The 27138-nt window shown below is 38.2% G+C and overlaps 1 protein-coding gene and 1 long non-coding RNA gene across 2 annotated transcripts in view; one reads left to right on the forward strand and one right to left on the reverse strand.

Moving 5' to 3' along the window:
- The window catches only part of LOC122215804, an 88569-nt gene extending 73213 nt beyond the window's left edge, over positions 1 to 15356 (reverse strand). Inside the window, exon 1 of the long non-coding RNA XR_006200537.1 lies at positions 15288 to 15356. This is a non-coding gene — a long non-coding RNA (uncharacterized LOC122215804). The remainder of the gene's footprint in view (positions 1 to 15287) is intronic.
- Positions 1 to 27138, forward strand: part of PLCB1 (phospholipase C beta 1) — a 697918-nt gene that overhangs the window by 174162 nt on the left and 496618 nt on the right. The gene's annotated exons all lie outside the window — the stretch shown is intronic.

The following is a 27138-nucleotide window of genomic DNA, read 5'->3' on the forward strand; positions in this document are numbered from 1 at the left end:
GGATATTGAGGAGTAGATTAAAGGCAGCTCAGTGACTACGGATCTCCAGTCTCTGCTGTAGTCGTAAACACTCTCTTTTTATCCCCAACAGCATTTATCGCTTTCTATCCCATAGAATTTGCTCACTGATTATGTTTTATATTTTTTTGCTTACTTTCTGTCCACTCTCTGCCTTGCCCATATACCTACAAACAAGAATGTAAACCCACCAAGACAAATTTCTTTGTTTTGTCCACTACTGTATTAAAACACATAGCAGGTGTCGATAAATACTGAATCACTGAACAAACTAGTGAGTGAAAAGACAAATACAGGCAGGGCGACCAGTTGGGAGGTTGTGATAACAACGAAAGTGAGTGGCAATAGAAGCTAGTGACATGACAGGATGGAATTGAGAAGTGATTTCAAGGGTTTGGGGCAAGTAGACTACACAGAAGTGCTTTAAAAAAAACACAGAAAATTCTCAAACATGAGGGTACATCAGATCCCCTGGAGGAGTGAAGACACAGATTCTTGGACCCTCCTCCCTCCACCCAGAGTGTCCAACTCTGGAGGTCTGGAGTGGAGCCTGATGATTTGCATTTCTAACATGTTCCCAGGAGATGTTGCCCAGCTCATATGGGGTTCACAATGGCCTAGAAGAACTTGCCTCTGCTTCCTCCCAGATTTTCAGCCGTATCCTTCTACCCTGCTACCTTTGCTAAGGTCTCTTTCCAGTTCCGCAAATTGATCAAGGTCCTCTCTGAATAAGGCAGTTGGCATGTGCTGTTTCTCCTTATCTTCCTTAGGCTTTGGGATCCTTACACCTTTGAGATCTCAGCTCACCTGGGAAGACCTTGGGGAAGACTTCCTGGGCCTCCCAGTCTAGCATAGGACCCTCTGTGAGTCACTGCAATAAGCATCCTGTAACCAGAGCCTCATTTGGGTAATCCTGTCTTTAAGGAACATCTACCATCCTAGACTATGAGCTCCCTGGTGGCAGGGGCTGCCTCACTGTAAGCACAAAAACCATCTCTAATCACCTACTGGAATGCTCGGCACAAGTGAGTACTCAGCAAGTATCTATAAATGAGCAATTTTACACCCCCCCAAATCCCACGCAAATGTGTGAAATTGGAGAACTTGCAAATTCTTCATAAATGAAAATGAAATTTCATAAAATGAAAATGCAAATCCTAAGGCATTCCTATCTCTCAGTTGTCACCAGATTTGATTTGTAAAGATGAGTTCGACACCCAACCCAAGTTATTGTTGAAGCCTCTTTTGGTACCTGCTATTCAATATCTTGGTTCAGTTTAGTAAGGTTTTTGATTATTTTTTCATTGTAGAAGTAAAGCAAAATATTAGTCTTTACCTTGTAACAAAACTCCATAGTTTTGAAGGCAATTTTAAATAACCTGTTCATCTGTCCTTTTTAGTTTGTGTGAAATTCTCATTATTTCCCCCTTGTTTTCTCTTGAGCACTATTGGAATTGTTTTTCTTCCATTGAGGATACATTATGAATGTTTCTTTTTCTTTTTTTCTTCCTTTTTTTTTTTCATTTAGCATCTCAACTGCTATATTAGAATGCAGAGACCAATACCAAGTTTGGAATTCATAAATAAAATGAGAGTTATAACCAGACATTATTTCTCTAAAGCCTTATCTCTGCAGTACACCCTAGCATTCATACTAGGTCTTTAATTATTTATTTTTTTTGTAAATTTTTATAAAGTTTATGTGGCCTCCAGGATTAAAAAAATTCTTTAGCCACATCAGAGACATGTATTTGTGTATATTTTTTTCTGATCTTATGGTACTTTGAGTACATTATGAAGTCATTGTTTGATTTTTCTGGAAGGGGAAAACTTTTAATGAATACAAACCATCTGAATTAAGATCATTTTGACTGATCAAATGCAGATCTTTTAGGTCTTCTGAACCTTTCATTTCAGAACAGTCTTAATGTATTAAACTAAATGTTATTTTATAGAAACTGCTCTTTTTATAAAAAATAATAATCATTGGTGGTGCTACTCAGTTACATAGATAAACAGGCAAGGGTAAAGTTTGTTATATTCATCTCTGGGTTCCCAGAGGTTACTACAGTGCTTTCTACATAGTAGAGGCACAGTAAATAATTATTGAATGATTGCCATTAGCAAAGTTTTATTATTATGCTTTACCCAAGGGCACTATATTTTCTTGTGTGTGTATTTTGTAGGTTTCCATGACATTATGTTCCTTGAAAAGCAAATTTTAAAAGTTGGGAAGTAGATGTTTTCGGTAAGCCAGTCTGATGCTTTTCTTTGTGGATATTTTTGTGGCATAATTTAGTATGAGAATCAAAGAGTGAAAGCCTTAAAAATAATTTATAACTTATAATCTTGTTAAGTATTAAAAGTGAGAGTGGTGCTCCCTCCTTGTTTTTATAAAATGATCATTGTTTGTTTGTTTGGCCAAAGGGAAATATTTTTACCATTTCTTCCTATGGCCAATCCCTACTCACAATAAAGTAGCTTATGATATGTGTATCTACACAACATATTTTTATAGTGTAAATATATTTTATATGGATACGTATACACATATATTTTAATTATTCTATGACTACTTTTTACAGCCTCAAAAACATAAGTCTTGGAGTCCCCAAATCTAGTGTTGGAATCTCACTTCCTTATTATATCAGTTGTCTGTTGCCAAATAATACTGCAAAACAAATTACCTCAAAACCTGATGGGCTAAAACAGTAAGTGTTTACTTAGCTCACATATCTGTGTGTGGGGGATGGACAGGGATCAGATGGGCAATTTTTTTCTAGTCTTCTAGGCTCACTCATTCATGTCTGGCAGTTGGGTGACTGTAATAAAAGGGGAGGCTAAAGCATGTGTCTCTAGGTGTGGTCATATGATGGCTGGAAAAAGTAGTACAGGTCTAGCCTCCACATGACATGCTGTCACTTCTAGTGCATTCTGGTGGTCAAGTAAAATCACAAAGCCAGCCAGATTCAAGGGGTTATGGAAGAGATTCTGTTTCTTGATGGCAAAGGGTATAAGTACAAAGAAGGTGGTGAATTGGGGACCATTGATGCAGGCTACCAGAGCTATTCACAAGCCAACTTTGAGCAATTTCCTAAAGCCTCACTTTTCCTTATTGTGACTCCATGGATGATACATTTCTCCAGTGAAATAAACACCCTGCTCACTCACAGCCACGGCACTGAATGAGCCACATGCGTGGTGCCGCTGTGCCATGCTATGATGGAAGTAGCAGTGTCATTGAAAGTTAGCACCAGCTTTTCAGCAACAAGTGCAAGATACATGACAGTACCTTGGCTGCCTGTGTATAGCAAGGTTTAACATGATGCACACAACTTTTTCAGTAATTATCTATACATGAATAAATGTCCTTCTCTTGTAATTAATAAAGTAGGTGTGTTTTCAGAGCAGCATAGACACACGTCATAAGAAATTGAAGATTGTGGGAATCAAATACAAAACATCTGGGAGCCCATGGAACAGCAGTTGATATTTACCAAGCGTTTGCTGTATGCCAGTCTCTGTTCTAGAAGATCCCTTCTATTAGCACATTTGATTTTTGATTTTTAGGCATTAGGCATGATGCACTCCCCCATTTTGTAGATTAGGAAATTCAGGTTCATAGACATTGTCTTGCTCCGCATTACACAGCTAATAAATGACAAGGAGATTTGCCTTCAGGCAGGATTGTCCCAGGCTCAGAGCCCTAGAAACCATTGCCCCGTGCTGCTGTTTCAATTAGGACTTCCATATGTGGTCACTCTTGCTATTCTGGCTGTCTTCCTTTAAGCCGGCTTTCAGGGAAACCAAATCGTGACTTGCATATCATTCCACGGGCATTTCTCATCCCACTCTGGCTTTGTCCTGACACCCACTCTGTACCTAGCTAATGAGACTTTCCTTTGCCATCCATATACCTGCTATTAAGGAATGTAGAATGGTTTTAATGAAAAATAGGTTTTTTTTTTTTCTCCAGCTTTACGGAGGTATGGTTGACAAATGTTGAATATATTTACAGGGTACAATATACTGTTTTGATAAACTTATACACTGTGAAATGGTCACTGCAATCAAGCTAATTAACAAATCCATCACCTCACCATTACCTTTTTAAAAATGGTGAACGCATGTGAGATCTACTCTTTTAGCAAACTTCAAGTATACATTATGATTTACTGTACTCACCATGCTGTACATTAGGTCTCCTATTTGCCTATGACTGAGAGTTTGTACCCTTTGGAATCCTTTTCTTTTACCTCCTTGCCTCTGGTAACGACTACTCTAAAGAAAGAAGGAAATGAAATAAAAAAGGAAAGAAGGGAAGAATAAAAGGAAAGCAAAGGAAGAGAAGAAGGGAGGAAGGGAGAGGAAAAGACAAGAAAGGAAATAAAGCAAGCATTGTGCATTGCTAGATTTTTCTTTCATCCCCAGTTTTTGGTGCATCTGCTTATCCCTCTGTACTTCTCTTTTAGCGCACATTATTGATATAAATTATTTAGGTAGTAAGCTAATTTTTCAGTGTTCAGAGAAGATGGTACCCAATTCCTGCAACTCATAAAAGTATTCTCTTTGGTGTTTTTTATTTGTATGGATGTGTACTTGTTCTTTTTTATAGCAAAATGTAAACATATGTGAGAAAAATTCTGATTCGAAGCAGATTTTAAACCAGGTGGCTCTTTTCCTGCTCCTAATTGCTATTCATCAAACTCCTTATGGTTGCTCCCCCAAGCACTTCATAAATGTGTTTTTTGGTCCTATGTTTCCTCATATAAACTTCCATGTTCTGCTGCTTATGTGTTTGGTATATGTTAATGAATATTGACTTTTAAAATAAACATTTTTGCTGCCCTGGAGTTTAGGAAAGACTTTGAAAAAACCAGCGGGGTGATATGGGTCCTGGGATGGGAACAGTAAGCTGCTATGTTTTTTTTTTTTTTTTTATGTTTATTTTTCTTTCTTTCTTTCTTTCTTTCTTTCTTTCTTTCTTTCTTTCTTTCGAGAGGGCATGAGCAGGGGAGGGGCAGAGAGAGGGAGACACAGAACCTGAAACAGGCTCCAGGCTCTGAGCTGTCAGCACAGGTTGGGGGGGGGGGCTCAAACCTACAAACCATGAGATTATGACCTGAGCCTAAGTTGGACGCTTAGCCAACTGAGCCACCCAGGCACCCCAGGAACAGTAGGTTTCCGATAACAAGCCAAAGAGGGCAAGGGGTCCTTAAATATTTTACCAATACTCCGTAGTTCTCAAAAAATCACATTTAAAAAACTCTGGTGGTATGGGATCAACAACAAAATTAGACTGGGTTTGATAATAATGCAAAGTTTAAAACACCGTTACCAAGTCATCAAGATGTACCTAAGTAAGTAACTATCCCCAAATAAAGACGACCACCATGTATCCGCTCTGCCCCAGCATGGTGTTGGGGAGAACTTCAGCTACCACGGCAGACATGTTAGTGCCCCAGCCATGTTCCCTCAGCATCCAGTCTATGCTGCTAGCTTCTTGCTACAAGTACTTGTGACTTTTTGTTTAAGAGATCTCTTTGGCCTCTGGAATGTTCTCAGCCATGTGCTGGGCAGGCTGAAAGTGTCAGAAAATTAAAGTCCCTGGAAGCAGCCTTCTACCAATTACAGATGGGTTTTGGTAATACAGGACCCTGAGCCCTCAGCTTTTAGTTGGGACAGATCTGAGATATGTCCCCTCCAGCGGGACTGAGCCTTGTTGCCAGCCACAGTTATCTGTTTAATTAGACACTCTTTTCTGGCTTCCTTCACTATTCTGCCTTGCATTGTCATTCAACTATCATTGCTTCCTGGGATCACTTTCCCCAGATAAACATCTGGCACCTAAGCCTCTATCTCAGGTGTGTTTCTAGGAGAATCCTACTGAAAATATCTACCATGATATTCCAAAATTTAGATTACAGAAGCCATCCTAATTACTTTATTAAAATTTTCTTTCTGTTTTTCCCCCCTCTGTCAACCCTTTTCTGTTTCTCCTTTCCCCTCTGAATTCTAAGGTTATATAGCCCCATCCTACAAAGCAAAGTTCTTTGGAATAATGTATAAGGAACACCACCAGCTAAGGAATAAAGTATAAAATAAGAGAGTAATAAGTAGAATACAACACTGTGGAATACAATACTGGAATCTTACAGGTCTTGTGGATGGTGCCCTAAAAAACTCATTAAATTTCAAGATAGAAGATGCTTACGAATATAGAATAAAACGATATTCTACGAGTATTTCTTAAATTAGTTTTTAAAGAGATGCACATCATCAGAAAGTAAAACAAACAAAAAACCAAAAAAAAACCCACTTATCTAGATCAACACAAGGTATTCCTCAGAAAGCAGAAGAGCCCCAAATTTACTTCCAGTGTTTTGAATTAAAAATGACAGACAAAGGCATAAATCTGGAAAAACGTCCTTAAAATTCTTCGCCTGATAGAGTGGGCAGCCTACGTGGTCTGTTGGAGGAAAGGAAGTAGCTATTACTGACCAGGCATGTGCTGAATTGTTTGGGGCTGTACTGCATGTCAAGGTTTGACAGAACTGACATAAAAAATATACCTCACATTGTGCTGGAATTGTAGGAACAACTCTTGTTCATTAGAGAGGTGAAGTTTTTCAAAATAGCCACCTGCTGCAGCCAGATCTCCATCCCACAGGGTGAGAAGGGTTTCCAGTCAAACCCAGTTCACTAATGGCTTTGGAAACACAGTGCCAAAAGGGATTTGATGCCAGAATGAACTTTGCTACACACGTTTGCAGAAGTTGGCCATTCTTTTCTTTCTAATATGTTTTATGTCCCATCTAAAATATAATCATAGGTAAGGTTTTGTGGGGAACTCTATTTACAAAGTACATAATGTACCAGTTATCAATTGATTTGTAACATGCCACCCCAAGCTTGATATTGTAAAACAGCACTATCTTTTGCTACTGTTCTCTATTCTGGTTCTGTGGGTCAAGTAGGCCAGCTAAGGAGTGATCACTGAGGTCTGGAAACCTGGTGCTTCTGCACTTGGGTCTCTGTCTCCTCTCTCCATGTGGTCTTTTCAGCACAGTGGATTCAGGATGGCTGGGGCTTCTCACCTGGTGCCTCATTGCTCCAAAGAGGCATGTCTCGAGAGAGTACCAAGTAACAGCTATGTTGCCCTTTAAGACCTAGGCTTCTGTAAGTTAGCAAGAAACCACTAAGGTAGCTTGTGTTTAAAAAAGGGACAGATTCCACCTCTTGGTGGGGGGATTGTCAAAGAATTTGCAGGCTTTTTTTTAAACCGCTATATTTAATAATGATTTCTTTTCATCATTACAGCACCTTAATCCATATTTGTAAGTCGAGCTGCATCTGACCCAATAGCTCTCAGTCATAGATGAAAAAAAATGGTGCCTTAATATGTCAAAATTGTAATATAGCAACACTGTTGCTAATTTTTATATGCTGTCCAGCTGTTCTTTTAAACATATTTATCCAGAAGGATGGGCTAAGTGAGAGAACTGGAGATTCAGAAAAACGATGGTGACGAGAATATGGAGAAAGGGGAACCCTTTTGCACTACTGTTGGGAATGCAAACTGGTGCAGCCACTTTGGAAAACAGTATGGAGGTTCCTCAAAAAATTAACGATAGAACTACCCTATGACCCACCAATTGCACTACTAGGTATTTATCCAAAGGTTATAGGAGTGCTAATTTGAAGGGGAAGATGCACCCCAGCAGTGATATCGACAATCGCTAAAGTATGGAAAGAGCATAATGTCCACTGACTGACGAATGGAAAAGAAGTTGTGGTATATATATATACAATGGAATATTACTTGGCCATCAAAAGAATGAAATCTTCTTATTTGCAACAACGTGGATGGAATTAGAGTGTATTATGCTAAGCAAAATAAGTCAGTCAGAGAAAGATAAATATCATATGATCTCAAGCATATGTAGAATTTAAGAAACAAAACAGATGAATATAGGGGGAGGAAAGGAAACATAAGATAAAACCAGAGAGGGCAGCAAACCATAAGAGACTCTTAAATACAGAGAACAAACTGAGGGTTGCTGGAGGGGTATTGGATGAGGGATGGGCTAAATGGGTGATGGGCACTAAGGAGGGCACTTGTTGGGATGAGCACTGGGTATTGTATGTAAGTGATGAATCACTAAATTCTACTCCTGAAGCCGTTATTACACTACATGTAAACTAACTTGGAATTAAATAAAATTTTTAAAAATTTTTAAAAAAGAAAATGTTGACTTCTAAATCAAGAAGAAATATGTACTATTGCTTTTTTTCTTTGAATTTAACTGACCCCGCCAGTGACTGCTATAAACATAACATTATGCCAGGTGGCTGTGATTAATACAGCTAGGTATAGGAGGCCTTAGAATTATGTACAGAACTCAATCCTGGCTCTCTCAGGAGCTCATAATCCCTAAAGAGCATGCATGTGTGTATGCATGTGTGTGTGTGTGTGTGTGTGTGCATGTGTGTGCGTGTGTGCAATTTATTACCTCTGCTATTACAGAGGTAGCAATAATGAAATATCACTGAAGGACATGTATTTAGTTTTGATGTTCTACAGAAGTGTCAGCTAACAGTTTCCAATATTCTCCCACATCCATACTATCAATACTCCATCCAAAGGAAACTATAAACCACAGGCTTTGTATGGAGTAGAGAGGGCATTGATCACATCAGGCAATAATGACCTGGTTGATATTTTTTCTATACTATAAACTATGATTTCTGTGTGACAAATATCACCTGGATGTTTGTTGAATGAATGAGACTTTATGTAGTATCATTGGACAAAACCTGACATCCACAGGTTTAGGGACTGGAGATTTTCCTGAACTATCTTGAGGTAGAGGTGTTGAAGGAGATCAAGAACATTCATTTCCTGTCATTTATTTTATGAAAAATGTAATCAATGCTAAGAGACCATTATAATAGCTTTCCATGTTATTTTGTGCTCATGAATACATAAACATCAGCATCCCAACCTATTTACAGAATTACTTACTCACACAGGCTGTGTTCATTTGTTTGGATCTTTCCTGTAATTATTAAGCGATTTTACTGTCTTGAGTTTACACATGGACATAGGATTGCTGGGTGTAGCAAAATGCTGTCAGTATTCCACCCATATCCCTCATGTGCTCCAGCCCAGCCTCGATCTGCAGTGTGTGCCTGAATGCTGCTCCTTTTATTTTTTCTTGAGACTCTAAAGTCTGCTCTGCTAGAGCATGTGGCAACCCATGTGCCATAGAATGTTTATAACCATGAAACAATCCTCAAACAATGACTTCTGTGAATCAGTGTATAAATGCCTTGGCTTCCTCTGCCTTGGACATGAAAACTTGGACACATGTTCTAATCTGCCAGAGTTCTGATATGACCTCACTGAGGGTATACAGACCTGCATTTCTTTTTTTTTTTTTTAAGTTAATTATTTATTTTGAGAGGGAGAGAGAGAGAGAGCAAGTGGGGAGGGAAAGAGAAAGAGGGAGAGCTATCAGAGTGGAGCTCAGTTTGGGGCTCGAACTCATGAACTATGAGATCATGACCTGAGCCACAACCAAGAGTTGGACGTGCAACCAGCTGAGCTACCCAGGCACCCCTAGAGCTGCATTTCTTAATGTCATACTTTCATTGGCTTTCTTTCCCTTTATGTCTCACTTTTCCACTGCTGTGCTAGGATTTTCTGAGGTTACCTTCCAAAAAGAATTCCTAGCTCACATCCTTGTCACAAATGCTACTTCTGAGGAAACCCAAACTAAGGGACAGTGACTGTAGTGCTGGGTATTTTCCAGGTGGTTATGTGGACTTTTCACTTGGGAAGAATTTTTTTCTTTTTTTTTAAATGTTTGTTTATTTTTGAGAGAGAGAAATAGAGATACAGAGTGCGTGGGGGGGGGGGAGGGGCAGAGAGAGAGGGAGACACAGAATCCGAAGCAGGCTCCAGGCTCTCAGCTGTCAGCACAGAGCCCAACATGGGGCTCAAACCCATGAACCATGAGTTCATGACCTGAGGTGAAGTCAGATGCTTAACCAACTGAACCACCCAGACATCCCTCACTTGGGAAGAATTTCTAAATAATTTTCAAAGAATGAAATGTTAAATGAAAGTTTTTGATAATATTAGATACTGATACGGTAAAGATACAGACAGAGTTTTAGGCACTTTTCTTGTGAAATGCTGCATGTAAACAGATGTTTTACAAGCAATTAGAAAACACCAGCTATTCACAGGAGTGGAAGTCATGGAAGTTGATAGGTGACATTGAAAAGAAGGGACATTTCAGGCGTTCTCTGTAATGAATGAATAATTCAGAACTGCAACATAAATTTTCTTGGTTAGATGAATGGCATATTCTGAAAAGCCGTGTTTTTTTATTTCAAGTTCCAGATTTTCAAAGGAGGGACTGATATTCTGAGTTACATTGGTGCATTTTAGACCAATATTCTGGAATCATCTTTGATAAGCCCTTGAGATGATTTTGTTGAGTTGTGATGATCCCAGTGTTTTATGAAGTCATCTTTTCATTGGAAAGTTTCAAATATTTTACCACGTAACACTTGCTTTTATAAAATCCATACCATTCTTGAAGTTGGCCTCCATGATACTAACCCACCATTTGTTTGTATAACTTTTTATTAGGCACCTATGGAGTCAGGAACTGACTTGAAAAAACAGTTATGTGGCATTTATTGTGGGCTGGGCACAGGTCTGAGAAATTTACCATGTACTAATACTTTTATCATGTATTATTTGAATTTTCTTTTTTTTTTTTTTTTTTTTTTTTAAATTTTTTTTCAACGTTTTTAATTTATTTTTGGGACAGAGAGAGACAGAGCATGAACGGGGGAGGGGCAGAGAGAGAGGGAGACACAGAATCGGAAACAGGCTCCAGGCTCCGAGCCGTCAGCCCAGAGCCTGACGCGGGGCTTGAACTCACGGACCGCGAGATCGTGACCTAGATGAAGTCGGACGCTCAACCGACTGCGCCACCCAGGCGCCCCTGAATTTTCTTTTATTTGAGAGAGAAAGAGTGAGCATGAGGAGAGGCAAAGGCAGAGAGAGAGAGAGAGAGAGAGACAGAGAGACAGAGAGACAGAGAGGAAGGGAGAGAGAGAAACCCAAGCAGGTTCCACACTCAGTGAGGAGCCTGACACAGGGCTCAATCCCATGATCCGGGGACCATGACCTGATCTGAAATCAAGAGGTGGATACTCAACTGACTGAGTCACTCAGCCAGCCCAATACATTTATCATGTATTTCCTCATTTAATCCTCAGAAGCTCATTTAAGAAAAAATTTCACCTATTTTAGAGACAATGCTCAGGAAGGTAGAGTAACATGCCTAAGGTATGTGCATATGATTTGGGCTAGGGTTTGAACCCTGCCAGTCTTTAGAGTCCATACTCTTGTCATATGTGAGGCTCCACCTGTGGTTGTTCTCTAGGAATTATTAGTTAAATGGAAAGCAGTACGAGCAAACAAATGCTAACAGGATTGAGCAGTGCAATAGAATGTTCAGGAAGTGCTAGAAAGCAGAATATGAAAGGCTTGACTTTGCCTGGGGGATTTGAAAGCTCCACAGAGGACAGCACCCTTGACCTGAATTGGAAAGGGCATAGCTCATCGGACAAGCTGTTGTTTCCAGGGAACAAAATATTTTAGAATATTTCTAAAATCTGTATGATGCTACAAGCACTTCTACCCACTTTTGTAATCTATTTAAGAGTAATTAAAAGTTTATTATTTTAAAAGAGATTCACCCTTTAGGTTTGTCTAAGTAAATATTTTGCTCTCTGTTAAGTGATCCTACTTGGAAGTGTAAATATCTGCTGATGTGTTTACATGTGTCTCTCCAACATCAGAAAGATTCTTAACCCATTTTTTTCCAGCTCTTGACACTACATATTAATTCTCTGGGAAACATGGAGTGATGATTGACCTCTACAGAATAGATTTTTAATACAAGATAACATGTGGCTTTAATTTTGTGTCGCTGCTCATTTGTCTAGCTTGTAAGAGTTCACTCATGTACTGAGTATGCAATGTTTGCATTCCTGCCCAGCTCCTGTGGCATAGCAGAACAATCCTGAAGGCCAGAGTGGGCAATTTTCTTTATTTTGAGAGAGAGAGAGAGAAGAGAGAGAAGAGAGAGGAGAGAGAAGGGGAGGGGAAGAGTGGGAGGGAGAGAGAATCTGAAGCTGACAGCACAGAGCCTAACGTTTGTCTTGTTCTCACAAAGTGGGAGATCATGAGCTAAGCCGAAATCAAGAATCAGACACTTAACCAACTGAACTACCCAGACGCACTGGAGTAGGAAATTTCCAATTGTTTTAAAGCTTTCTAGGAATGATAGGTTATGATTTCACCAGACTTTGAAAAGACATTTCTTTCTCCTGACTCAGAAGATTGTTTTTGCTGTAGATTATTTACTTCTTCAAAGTTTGGCTAGTGACTTTGTTTATGAAATTTTGGCTAGTGACTTAACCCATGAAATTTTGAAGCTACAAAGTACCTATTACTAATCAGATCTTCTGTCAAAGCATCTGCTAATGTCCTTTATAAAAACAACCATTTTAAAATATCAGAGCCAGATTTTATCTTATTTTTCAATTTACTTCTGTGGTCTTCCTGAAGTTTCTCAAAGGTTTACCTGGTTTTCAAGACTGACACACAATATGATATCAAACTGATATATGCCACAAGGTTAACATGGTTATTTCACAGTACTGAAACAGAAGATCTAAACAGATGTATGGTTTATTTCTTTCCATGTTAACATCTGAGCCAGCGGGCAGTTTAACTCTACTCTGTGTGGTTTTCCTGATATCCTGGTTTCGTTATCTTGTTCTAGCATATGTATGCCAGAGTGTTCACGTGGCTGAACATGGGCCGGGACACCATGTCCTGATTCCAACTGTGGGAAGGTAGAATGTGGAGGGGAAGTGGTTTCCTTTTAAAGACATGATGTAGAATGTCATTACATCATTGATGCTCACCTCTTATTGGCCAGAACTTAGATGACCATGCTTCGTTGAAAGGGAAAATGGGGAACATAGTCTCTATCTCAGTGCCCAGGAATCTAACCAACACTTAAAGTTTGCATGACTAAGGGTAATTTTTCTTATATTGTTCCCCGAATCTTTTTTCTGTCATTTCTCTCGTGGAATTCCTTGGTCATAAATTTGACCTCTGTGGCCTTTGCAGAGTACTCAAAATGGAAAGAGGAGGCAGAAGCAGGAGTTGTTAGTGTCTGCACCAGTGTCTCTTGTCACTGTGCTAGCTTTGCTTATCTTAATTTTAAAGCATCTAAGTAGTGTTTTTTTGGAGCATTACCTGATGGTGGTCCTAACCATTCCATTTTAATTTTAATATTTGTTGTTCTTCATTATTTGAGTTAATATGTTTTCTTTGTCATTTCTTCATTCTTGAAAGATGTATAAGTGTACCTTTTAGGTATCATTGTATAGGGATTACGTAGTTCTATGAATTAAATAAAGTATATACACATACAAAACAACAGTTCACTACTACTCTACTACTTGGGGCATATTAAAGTTGATGCTGTTTTGAGTTTTGGTGTGCTCTGAAGACAGATGTCCCCAAATATAATCTCTCAGAGAGAGCTTGCTGCTCCAGGGTTTCTAGAAGACTCCCTAAAGGAGGGACTGGGGAGATTGCTCAGAAAGGAAAATGAACCACAACCATAATACTGTGTTATGGCCAGCTAGTCATGGACACCTAATCAGTTGACTAGCCAGATATGCCTAAGACACAGCGCTGGGTGCAAAATCGAGGACAAGCTGCCAACCTTGAACAGCCCCAATTTTTTCACAGTCTAGTGTCAAGTAAGAATGCAGGATTCAAGGGATGATCTAACTCATTACTATTACTCAACCAGTTAGCTTTGGGAGATCCTAAATGACAACATTTAAGTCTGTATTCCTGCATTTATATCCAGTATTCTATAAAAGGAAACGTTTGGGGAAGCTGTTTTACATGCATCCCCATTAACCTTCGCCTCTTCCAGACAAGACTTCTAAAATGTTTACTTGCTTTTCTACCAAATTCGTTTGGAAATGGTTGAAAGCCTTTCAACCAGAGCTGCTAGGTCCTTTGAGTGCAGTCAGTATTTTGTCCCATCAGCCTAAAATAGAGACTTGTTTTTATCTGCCACATTTACAGCCGCTGTTTCCTTTTCACCCCTGCATGAAGGCAACTGGAACATTTCTTCCTGTCGGCTGTCAGAAATGTCAGTGACCCAGGCTACTTTCTGAAGCTACCATGTTTTGTCCCATGTGCAACAATAGCACCACTAATGACAATGGCATCTTCCTCTGCTAGATTTACAATGAGACTATTCAGCATTGTTCCGTTATTAAAATCATCATTTGGTATGAGCTGTAGTTCACTTAGAGAGTCCACATGTTGCAATACTCAGAGCTGTGCCCCAGCACATTCTTAAATGAGGGTTAGATCTCTTTAACCCCACACTGGCCCACCACAGTGCAAGTTCATGAAGATCCTGCTTTATGAAATCTCCTACATAACAGAAATGCACATCAAAATAAGTATTACTTAAATATTTGTAAAGGAGCTGTGTTTCTGCTTTCCCTCTTGTCATTAAATGCTGACATATTTTGCACTTGCAAATAGGAAAATAGGCAGGTAACAAGCAGGTCTTCAGGAATAATTCTTTCCTGAGGCAAAATTCACTTAGTCAAAGATCTCTCTCCCCTTCCTCTGGTAAAAAATGTAGGATACAACTATGGGACCTTAAAATGAGTGGATACAATGGTACTGAGTCAGTAATAGTAGCTATTACTTATTAATTGCTTATCATGTGCTGGGCCTTATAGCACGTTACACTGTATTAACTCAGTTAATGATTGCTATAATGTAGCAACTATAGGGGCAGATATTTCTTTCATTTTCATTTTTAGATGGGAAGCTGGAACACATTTTACAGTTAAACAGTATAACTTGTACCAGGTCTCACAGCTATAGTTATAAAGTTGAGATTTGAACCGTCTGATTCTAGAAACTATGCGCTTAATTATTGGAACAAGGACCTGGTTTTTCCAAATGTTGCATATAAATGTTCCAGAAGCTGCAATGTATAGCCATAGAAGAGTCATGCTGTATTAACATAGAGTGTTGCTTAGAAGGCTCTCCAAAGTTACTTTAGCTTACTGGATTGGATTCTATGTCCTCCTTCTGCTAGTTCAGCTACATCCAGTGCTCATACCTCATATCCAGTGGCCAGCTCTCAGTTCTGTAATCCTGAGGAACATATGTCAGTCTATGGAGCTTTCTTGTTTCTGCAGAAAAGACTAGTTCAGGGTTTCTATTTTCTTGATAACATTCAGGGTTTCCTGCAAAGTCAGCAGAGTGTTCTGCAAGTCTATTTTGAGGACATTCATTGGCGCATAGCAGATTCTGAAAGACAATTTCTGGGCACTTTGATGGCATTTGTTATTGGTTGAGTTGAAGGAATATAATCTAGGTCCTTTGCTGTGTCATATGGATGGATGAAAGATGGAATGAACTATTAAGGAGAGAAGTAGGAAGTAAGATGTCATAAAGTATGTTTTCTGTATGTTGTGTGTTTAATATTAATTAGATGCTTCTTGAATATATGAGGTTGAACCCTATGAAATAGACATTTTTGTAGTTTAAAAACAGTTGACTAGCAGAAATTTCATCTATATACACGCAAAGATGTACACAGACTCACATGTACATATATATCTAAATGTATTTATGCTGCCAACTCAGTAGGTAAAACAAATAGACAAAGCTCAAAATTACCCAGTGGAATTTTACTTAGCTTCTAGGCGATTTTAAAATCTTGCGTAACTGAAATTAAAAGGTGGTTCTAAGAACCCACTCTTAGGTTTCTATAATAAAGGAATGTTTCCAACACAGACATGTTTTTGGAGTATTGTGCCCAACGTCATGTTCTCAAAGCATAATTTACACCTGAAAGAATGAGACTCAATCCATGTGAATTTCTTTTTCCTTATTAAAATCAGTAGAAACGTGTTACCCGAAGCTGACATTTTGAGTTGTTTTCACACTAGCCCGTTGAAGGCGAAACCTCTTCCTTTGGCAGGCTGATGCCTTTCAGAGGGGTTTCTGGTTGGGGGGAAGTCTGTGCCGCACTGATATGTATGGGTTTTCATGCTCCAGCCTCTTGACAGAAATTACTGAGGTGTGGTGTCCATGTGCAACAAACCATTCCATCTTCTGTTATTATGCACCTGTCTGAAGGAAGGGCTGTGAAATATTTTGGTGGCAAACAAAGGGCTTGCTGATAAAGTGGTAAATTTTAGTGTTTCCCCCTTTCTTTCTGTTTATTAAATAAATAAAGCAAAGTCCTCACAGAAGGTGGGACTCACCTTCCATTTGGGAAGAAATTTGAAGAGGTGTTTGTGTATGGGAAAAATTGGCAGTTCTCAGAAAGATACTGTGTAAACTTTCACGTTTCCCTCGTGGGGCTTGATATCACTGCATGTCTATAGAATTCTGGAATATAAAGTAACACATGTGAAGGCAACACAGGTAAGACAGTTGACCCAAGAATGAACAAAAACATGGTTTGGGGACTCATGTCTCCTATTTAACCACCAACCTTGCTGGGCATTTGTCTTCTCATCTATGAGACAAGATGATTCGAAACCACAAACTGGACAGTGAGGTTTGGTGCTGGGTTTCTGTTCTTGGCCCAAGAGTCACTGGCAGCTAAACTGGCAGAAGAACACACAAAACATTTGACCTTGGTTCCATCTTTCATAATGCCCTGTGCTGCCCTTGGTGTTTAAATGAACATGATTCTACTGACTTGCTGTCACTAGGGCTCTCACTCTGGGCTGCTTTCCAGGATTGGGTATGGATTTATGCTGATTCATCAACACTTGCTTTCCCAGATGACTCCTCTCCCAGTTTCCACTGTAGAATTGAGCAAATCAGCTGAAGTCAATGAGAATTGATTTGTTCTTTGTAAACAGGCTAACGTGGAGAAACCTAAATAGACTCCAAAATAGATAGAACTTAAGTGTGATGTAGAGTAGCAAGAAAATCTTGTAAATATGTAGATCATATGTTAGTTATTTCTTGTGGCATATCAATAACCAAAATTTACTGAACATTGTTTTTAAGTACTTTCTATGTATCATCTCATTTAAACTTTATTGCCCTCTATAGTATGGTAACTATGGCAGTCCTGAGATGTGAAAATAGAGACTATGAGGGACTAAATTTCTTGTTTAAAGTCACAGACAACTACTCAATGGCAAAGCCCAAGACTTGACCTGATCAGATTCCAGAGACAATGCTTATAACATTGTCCCTATCTTTGGCTAACAGCACTCTCTATTCTTCTGAATATGCATCACCTGCCTTCTTAGGTAAGAACTCTCAACTCAAGAGTGAGAGTCTGGGGTTCTAATCCTAAGATATCAATCCCAAGTTAAAGGAAGTATTTGTGTCCAACTTTCCCATTATAAAATGGGAAAATAACACACACAATTAGAATTATATTTGCCTATGTTGCAAGTTTCTTATCAGGCTGAAATATTTATGCACCTGCTTTGAAATGTATAGAACTGTGGCACAGATGGCTAGAAAAAAGCACTAAAATTGCATACACTTCTTCCATAGTATAGGATCATTGCTGGAAAAAATCTTCCCGGTGAAGGACTATCAAGGAAATGTGAAAAGAAGTGATTTGTGACACTTCTAGGCTGATGTGGTTCAGAGATGATCTGTTCTCCTCGCCATCTTTTTTCTTTTTTTTTTTTTTTTTTCTTTTCCACCCCTGACTGAGTGGAGGAAATTCCAGCCATGGGTTGAAGGTGGTGGAGTCAAAGATGTAAGTAGCCTGGGTTCCTGAATGATCACCTGGAGCCACATCTACATTGTATTGTAACATGAGTAAGGAATAATCTTGCAATGATTTGATGCACTGAGAGTCTATCTGTCATAGCAGCTGGAGTTACTTAGCCTAACTACTGCTAAAAGCAAAGTACGGAAGTGTTGTTGCTTCAATCAAGGTCCAAAGTAAAGAAGTGAAGATTCTATTAATGTCCAGCCTTTAAATTGCTGAGCAAGTCATTGAATTTAGCAAGGCCTTGTGTTACTCTTCAATAAAGAAAATATTGGGGCGCCTGGGTGGCTCAGTCGGTTAAGCGGCCGACTTCAGCTCAGGTCACGATCTCGCGGTCCGTGAGTTCCAGCCCCGCGTCAGGCTCTGGGCTGATGGCTCAGAGCCTGGAGTCTGCTTCCGATTCTGTGTCTCCCTCTCTCTCTGCCCCTCCCCCGTTCATGCTCTGTCTCTCTCTGTCTCAAAAATAAATAAAACGTTAAAAAAATTTAAAAAAAAAAAAGAAAATATTTATTTCATGGCCTCAGAGCAATGTTTCTCAAATGGGAGCAGTTTTGCCCTACTCCCTGCTGGGAGCATTTGGCAATGTCTCGAGACATTTTTGGTTGTCACAATTTGAGGGTGGGTGCCACTGGCATCTAGTGGGTAGAGGCCAAGGATAGTGCTCAATATCCTACAATGCACATGACAGCTCCTTACAACAAAAGAAAAATCATCTGGCCCAAAATGTCAGTGGTGCTAACATTGAGAAACTCTGCCTTAGAAGCATATCTGGAGCCACAGATACCAACACAGTGCTATTGTGACGTGTTGTGCATAAGAACTGATAGTGATCCTGTCCAGCCCTAATCTGTTGGGGTCCGTTCACAAGGTATATCATTCAGTCTTAACAAGACTCTTTCAGTCCTAAGTAGTAGGTTGTGGTGGAATAAACATTGGGTGGAGTAGAAAACTTTAGCTATAAAGCTACATCTTTCTTGTTAATAGCTGTTATGAGTTTGGGAAGATTAACAAATCTCCTTAAGATTCACTTCTTTTATCTATAAAAGAGAATAATATCACAAGTTTGCTACAACCTACCTACCTCATAGGTTTATAAGCTTTAAATGGAATGACACACACTAAAACATTTGTTATAATCTCCAGCCTATAATAAGCATTCAGTATAAATACTATTTTCCTTCCCAAGATTTCATAAATGGGACAAAAATAACTTAACAAGATCTGAAATCATACAGTGGAATAAATCAGAAATAATTTACTGAGTGACATAATGTGCTCACCCATATATTTATATGTTGTCAGTTTATAGGTTGAGTAAATAACTTGTTTCAAAAAAAAAAAAAAGCTAAACTAAAGTTAATATTCAACCCCAGCTCCTACAGTTCCAGTTTTAATTCCAGTTCCTTCACAACAAAGAACTGCTAATCCCTCTGCCAGTAAGTTAGGGAAATGTGACTATCCTGATACAGGTCCAAGTTCTTTCTTCTTTGGTCATTCTGGTTGTGTGTGGATGTTGTTTCTTTTGCTCTGCTTTCACATGCTAAGCTATGTTCCACACCTACCTCTGACCTATGCTTTTCTACATGTGTCTTCTCATGTCCTTGTATCAAGGTTGATACGCCATTGCAGAACATTCTCATGTGCTCTTTGCAATAGCTCAACATCCAGACATGGAGTGACAGTCTTCACCAACTTTCCTATGACCATAGCTATTTCTGTACCAAATGGTATCAGCACAGATTAATGCAATGCTAAGCCTTAACAAATGGGAGTGTGCCCATCAATGCTTGCACTATAAATGTCTTTTCTTTTGCCTAGAAGATGCTGTATTTGCTCCACTGCTGTGATGTAAGTTTTCCAAATAGCCTTGGAAGTTGACAGAAAAGGGATATCTTTTATACCAGTGGTTCTAAATAAATACCTTTTTTTATGTGGGACCAGTAGCACAACATAACACAGGAGAAATATATAGGTTTGGGTTTGTAAGCTGTTGGTGCTAGAGGTGGCCAGCTGAGGTCTTCTATTAATCAGGCTTCACCCAGTTGTGCCAAGAGGCAGACTCATTATACACATTCTTGACACTTTGACTTGTTGGGGAACTCTGTTCTAGACCGAACATTAAAATAATTAACACAAAGTTCTACCTAGTTTTTCTTTCTACCTTCAATCTCCTACATAGTTCCCATTAAAGCTTTGTCTTCTATTCTTATTTTCTGGGTTATTTATCAATTGTCACCTTATCTGTAGGAGCTCAATTCAAGATTCACAATTATCCCTCTTGGCTACACTGAGTGTCTTTTTATGCACATGAACAGATCTTTTCCTGATCAGTTCTTTTTCTCCTGTCTTGTTAATTGCTTGGTGTCCCTGCAATGTCATTCTTCAAACACTATACACATGATAGTTATTCTTCTGCTTCAGGAATGAATATTGAGTTCTGTGCAATTAATGCCATTGCAGGGCCCTTCCTAACATCTCTAATACATTCAGAACATCTCAGAAGAAAAGCACTACAATAATTTATGTGACTTAAGAACTAATTTCTGCCATGACTTTTCAAATGACATTTTTAAATTAAGAAGTTATTAATCAACAAAGAAAGCATTCCAGGAGATCAAGTGGTTGCTTTTACTCATGCCAGCCATGGAGAACTGGGTTCTGGCCCTGCTTCCAGGAGACCTGTTGATAGCCTGGAGGGATCTGGAAGGGTGAGGTAAGGGTGGTAGAACAGCAGGAGCTGCTGGGAACATTTGGAGCCTTTAGCCTGGAGAAAAGAAGTCCAACGGGAGGCAGGAAGCTGTTTTTAGCTCCAGAGTTAATAAAACTGATCTTGAATTCTCCAGCTGACCAAACTAAGACTAGACAGTACAAGAAAAAGGAGTCACAGTCAGAAATTCCAACAACACATTTGAGGGATTGCTTAGTAGTGTGAACAACTGGGTATTACCCTTCCAGAAGTTTTTCTATGTAGACCTAAACCTATGTCTATATACATACATGCATATATACATATTTTATATCATGCCTATCAGCATTTTAAAATGGGATTGTGGCCTGTATATTTTTCTTAAACTTGGCCTCCATATTATAAAAACATCTTAAGAACTGGGAATACCTCACAATGAAACAGCTGCATCATGACTAGTGAGTTTGCCATGAGTGCAAGTAATTAAATTAAAATAGTGTGGGCCAGTATGTCTCCATATTTAATATGCATGCAGATGCCCTGGGAGTCTTGTTAAAATGCAGAATATTATTCATTGGGTCTGGAGTGGAATATGAGATTCTGCATTTCTGACAAGCTCCCAGGTGATGCCAGTCCTAGGACCACACCTTGAGAAGCAAGAGTCTGAGCATCTCCAGGGACCCTTAGAAGAGATGCCTGTCTTGGGTTGGAATAAAGTTCCAACTTTATTCAACAAATCCAACAAATAAAGGAACCTCTAAGTTCCCTTATAACTTGAACGATTTATTTTCTCTTTATGACATATACATTTATGGAGAAGGATGTTGTATATACAAGTGTCTTCATTTACAGTCATACCATTACTCACCAGTTTGTTCTTTTCTTCTTTTTCTCTGTTCATTAGTACAGTCTGTAACACTATTATATTAACTGTGATTAATAACATTCTGAGCAAACATTGTAGTCCTTAACTTCCACTGGTTCCTTGTATCTTTATTTTGAAAAATATGTATCTATAAATTTTAAGATCATTTCTGTGTGTCTAAGTTCCCACAGTAATAGAAGCATTATATTTATTTCTTTTAGTTTTTATTTTTTTTGGAATGTTTCAAATACTATATTTATTTTTTATTTTACATCCAAGTTAGTTAGCATATGATGCAAAAATGATTTCAGGACTAGGTTCCTTAAAGCCCCTTACCCATTTAGCCCATCCCCCTCCCACAACCCCTCCAGCAACCCTTTGTTTGTTCTCCATATTTAAGTCTCTTATGTTTTGTCCCCCACCCTGTTTTTATATTATATTTGCTTCCCTTCCCTTGTGTTCAACTGTTTTGTATCTTAAATTCCTCATATGAGTTAAGTAATATGATATTTGTCTTTCTCTGACAGATTAATTTCGCTTAGCATAATACCCTCCAGTTCCATCCATGTAGTTGCAAATTGCAAGATTTCATTCTTTTTGATTGCTGAGTAATAATACTCCATTATATATGTATATACACCACATCTTCTTTATCCATTCATCCATCGAAGGACATTTGGGCTCTTTCCATACTTTGGCTATTGTTGATAGTGCTGCTATAAACATTGGGGTGCATGTGCCCCTTCAAAACAGCACACTTGTATCCCTTGGATAAATACCTAGTAGTGCAATTGCTGGGTCATAGGGTAGTTCTATTTTTAGTTTTTTGAGGAACTACCATACTGTTTTCCAGAGTGGCTGCACCAGCTTGCATTCCCACCAGCAATGCAAAACAGATCCTCTTTCTCCACATCCTCACCAACATCTGTTGTGGCCTGAGTTGTTAATGGTAGCCATGCTGACAGGTGTGAGGTGGTATCTCATTGTGGTTTTGATTTGTATTTCCCTGATGAGGAGTGATGTTGAGCATTTTTTCATGTGTTGGTGGGCCATCTGGATGTCTTCTTTAGAGAAATGTCTTTTCATGTCTTTTGCCCATTTCTTCACTGGATTATTTTTTTGGGGGTGTTGAGTTTGGTAAGTTCTTTATAGATTTTGGATACTAACCCTTTATCTGATATGTCGTTTGCAAATATGTTCTCCCATTCCATCAGTTGCCTTTTAGTTTTGCTGATTGTTTCCTTCGCTGTGAAGAAGCTTTTTATTTTGATGAAGTCCCAATAGTTCATTTTTGCTTTTGTTTGCATTGCCTCCTGAGACGTGTTGAGTAAGAAGTTGCTGCAGCCAGAGTCACAGAGGTTTTTGCCTGATTTCTCCTTGAGGATTTTGATGGCTTTCTGTCTTATGTTTAGGTCTTTAATCCATTTTGAGTTTATTTTTGTGTATGTTGTAAGAAAGTGGTCCAGGTTCATTTTTCTGCATGTTGCTGTCGAGTTTTCCCAGTACCACTTGCTGAAGAGACTGTCTTTATTCCATTGGATATTCTTTCCTGATTTGTCAAAGATTAGCTGTCCATACATTTGTGGGTCCATTTCTGGGTTCTCTATTCTGTTCCATTGATCTGAGTGTCTGTTTTTGTGCCAGTACCATACTGTCTTGATGATTACAGCTTTGTAATACAGCTTCAAGTCCAGGATTGTGATGCATCCTGCTTTGGTTTTCTTTTTCTATTGCTTTGGCTATTCAGGGTCTTTTCTGGTTCCATACAAATTTTAGGATTCTTTGTTCTAGCTCTGTGAAGAATGCTGGTGTCATTTTGATAGGGATTGCATTGAATATGTAGATTGCTTTGGGTAGTATTGACATTTTAACAATGTTTATTCTTCAAATCCAGGAGCATGGAATATTTTTCCATTTTTTGTGTGTGTCTTCTTCAATTTCTTTCATAAGCTTTCTATAGCTTTCAGTGTATAGATTTTTCACCTCTTTGGTTATGTTTATTCCTAGGTATTTTATGGTTTTTGGTACAGTTATAAATGGGATCAATTCCTTGATTTCTCTTTCTGTTGCTTCACTATTGGTGTATAGGAATGCAACCAATTTCTGTGCATTGATTTTATATCCTGAAACTTGCTGAATTCACGGATCAGTTCTAACAGTTTTTTGCCAAAATCTTTTGGGTTTTCCATATAGAGTATCATGTCATCTACAAAGACTGAAAGTTTGACCTCCTTCTGTCCGATTTGGATGTCTTTTATTCTTTTGTATTATCTAATTGCTGAGGCTGAAACTTCCAATACTATGATGAATAACAGTGGTGAGAGTGGACACCTCTGTCATGTTTCTGACCTTAGGGGGAATGTTTTTTCCCATTGAGGATATTAGCAGTGGGTCTTTCATATATGGCTTATATGATCTCGAGGTATGCTCCTTCTATCCCTACTTTCTTGAGGGTTTTTATCCATAAAGGATGCTGTATTTTGTCAAATGTTTTCTCTGCATCTATTGAGAGGATCATGTGATTCTTGTCCTTTCTTTTATTTATGTGATGTATCACATTGATTGTTTTGTGGATATTGAACCAGGTATAAATCCCACTTGGTCCTGGTGAATAATTCTTTTAATGTATTGTTGGATCCACTTGGCTGGTATCTTGTTGAGGATTTTTGCATCCATGTTCATCAGGGAAATTTGTCTATAGTTCTCCTTTTTAGTAGGGTCTTTGGTTTTGGAATCAAGGTAATGCTAGCTTCATAGAATGAGTTTGGAAGTTTTCCTTCCATTTCTATTTATTGAAACAGCTTCAAGAGAATAGGTTTTAACTCTTCTTTAAATGTTTGGTAAACTTCCCCTAGAAAGCCATCTGTCTCTGGACTTAGCTTTTGGGGGATTTTTGATTACTACTTCAACTACCTTACTGGTTATAGGTCTGTTCAAATTTCCTATTTCTTCCTGTTTCAGTTTTGGTAGTTTATATGTTTTTAGGAATTTGTCCATTTCTTCCAGATTACCCATTTTATTGGCATATAATCGCTCATAATATTCTCGTATTATTGTTTGTATTTCTGCTGTGTTTGTTGTGATCTCTCCTTCATTCTTGATTTCATTTATTTGGGTCCTTACCTTTTCTTTTTGATCAAACTGGCTAGGGGTTTATCAATTTTGTTAATTCTTTCAAGGAACCAGCTTCTGGTTTCTTTGATGTGTTCTACTGTTTTGGTTTTTTTTTTTTTTTTTTTTTTTTTTTTTTTGGTTTCCATAGCATTGATTTCTGCTCTAATATTTATTATTTCCTGTCTTCTGCTTGTTTGGGGTTTTATTCATTGTTCTTTTTCCAGCTCTTTATGATGTAGGGTTAGGCTGTGTATCTGAGACCTTTCTTCCTTCTTTAGGAAGGCCTGGATTGCTATATACTTCCCTCTTATGATTGCCTTTGCTGCATCCCAGAGGTTGTGGTGTTATCATTGCATTGGCTTCCATGTACCTTTTAATTTCCTCTTTAATTTCTTGGTTATCCCATTCATTCTTCAGTAGGATGTTCTTTAGTCTCCAAGTATTTGTTATCTTTCCAAATTTTTTTTTCTTGTGGTTGATTTCGAGTTTCATAGCATTGTGCTATGAAAATATGCATGGTATGATCTTGATCTTTTTGTACTTGTTGAGAGCTGATTTGTCTCACAGTATGTGATCTATTCTGGAGAATGTTCCATGTGCACCGGAGAAGAATGTGTATTCCGCTGCTTTAGGATGAAATGTTTTGAATATATCTGTTGAGTCCCTCTGGTGCAGTGTGTCATTCAAAGTCATTGTTTCCCTGTTGATTTTCTGTTTAGATTATCTGTCCGTTGCTCTAAGTGGGCTGTTGAAGTCCCCTACTATTATGGTATTATTATCAGTGAGTTTCTTTATATTTATGATTAATCGATTTATATATTTGGGTGCTATCACATTTGGAGCAGAAATGCTTACAATTGTTAGGTCTTCTTGGTGGATAGACCCCTTATGATATAATGCACTTCTTCATTTCTTGTTACACTCTTTAAAGTCTAGATTGTCTGATATAAGTATGGCTACTCTGGGTTTCTTTTGTTGACCATTAGCATGATAGATGGTTCTCCATCCCTTTACTTTCAATCTGAAGGTGTCTTTAGATCTAAAGTGGGTCTCTTGTAAACAGCATATAGATGGATCTTGTTTTCGTATCCCTTCTGTTACCCTATGTCTTTTGATTGGAGAAGTTAATCCATTCACGTTTAGAGTGTGTACTGAAAGATATGAATTTATTGCCATTATGTTGCCTATAGAGTTGAATTTTCTGGTGGTGTTCTTTGGTCCTTTCTAGTCTTTGTTGATTTTGGTCTTTTTTTTTTTTTTTTTCCAGCTTTTCTCCTTTCAGAGAGTCTCCCTTAAAATTTCTTGCAGGGTTGGTTTAGTGGTCACAAATGCCTTTAATTTTTTTTGTCTGGGAAACTTTTTATCTCTCCTTCTATTTTGAATGATAGCCTTGCTGGATAAAGAATTCTTGGCTACATATTTTTCCGATTCAGCACATTGAATATAGCCTGCCACTCCTTTCTGGCCTGCCAAGTTTCTGTGGATAGGACTGCTGAAAACCTGATCTGTCTTCCCTGGTAGGTTAAGGACTTTTTTTTCCCCTTGCTGCTTTCATGATTCTTTCCTTGCTTAAGTATGTTGTGAATTTGACTATGGTATGCCTTGTTGATGGTCGGTTTTAGTTGAATCTAATGGGAGTCCTCTGTGCTTCCAGAATTTTTAATGTGTGTCTTTCCCCACTTTCGGAAAGTTTTCTGCTATGACTTGTTCACATAACCCTTCAACCCCTCTTTGTGTCTCTTCATCTTCTGGGACCCCTATGATTCTGATGTTGTTCCTTTTTAATGAGTCACTGATTTCTCTAATTGTTAAATCATGCTCTTTTGCCTTAGTCTCCCTCTTTTTTTTCCTGCTTATTAGTCTCCATAACATTGTCCTCTATATCACTGATTCCCTGCTCTGCCTCATTTGTCCTTACCACCATGGCATCCATTCAAGATTGCAGCTCAGTTATAGCATTTTTATTTCATCCTGACTAGATTTTGCTTCTTTTATCTCCGCATAAAGGGATTCTAATCTATTTTCAACCCCAGTTAGTATTGTTATTATTGTGATTCTAATTTCTGGTTCAGACATCTTGCTTGTATCTGTGCTGATTAAGTCCCTGGCTGTCATTTCTTCTTGTTCTTTCTTTTGGGGTGAATTCCTACATTTCATCAGCTTGAAGGAATAAAAGGAATTAATAAGGTAAAAAAAATAAAATTTAAAAATTAAAAAACACAAAAAATCAAATAAAAGATGCTAGATCCTAGGTGTATTTGGTACGGCTGTTTAAAGGAGCTTGATAGATCAGAGAAAAAAGAGAAAGATAAGAAAAGAAAAAAAAAAAGAAAGGAAAACATTTGAAAATTTATAAAAATGAATACAATGAAATAACAAAATGAAATGATGGAATTAAAATAGAATTTGAAAATTTTTTAAAAAGTAAAATATATAGTAGAAAAAAAGAAAAATATTGTTAATAAAAATTGAAAATAAAGATAAATTTTTTCTCTTTCTGTATTCAAGAATAAGAAAACATTTTTAAAAAGTGAATAGATGGACCA

This window comes from Panthera leo, chromosome A3, assembly GCF_018350215.1.
Source record: "Panthera leo isolate Ple1 chromosome A3, P.leo_Ple1_pat1.1, whole genome shotgun sequence".
Taxonomy (NCBI): Eukaryota; Metazoa; Chordata; class Mammalia; order Carnivora; family Felidae; genus Panthera; species Panthera leo.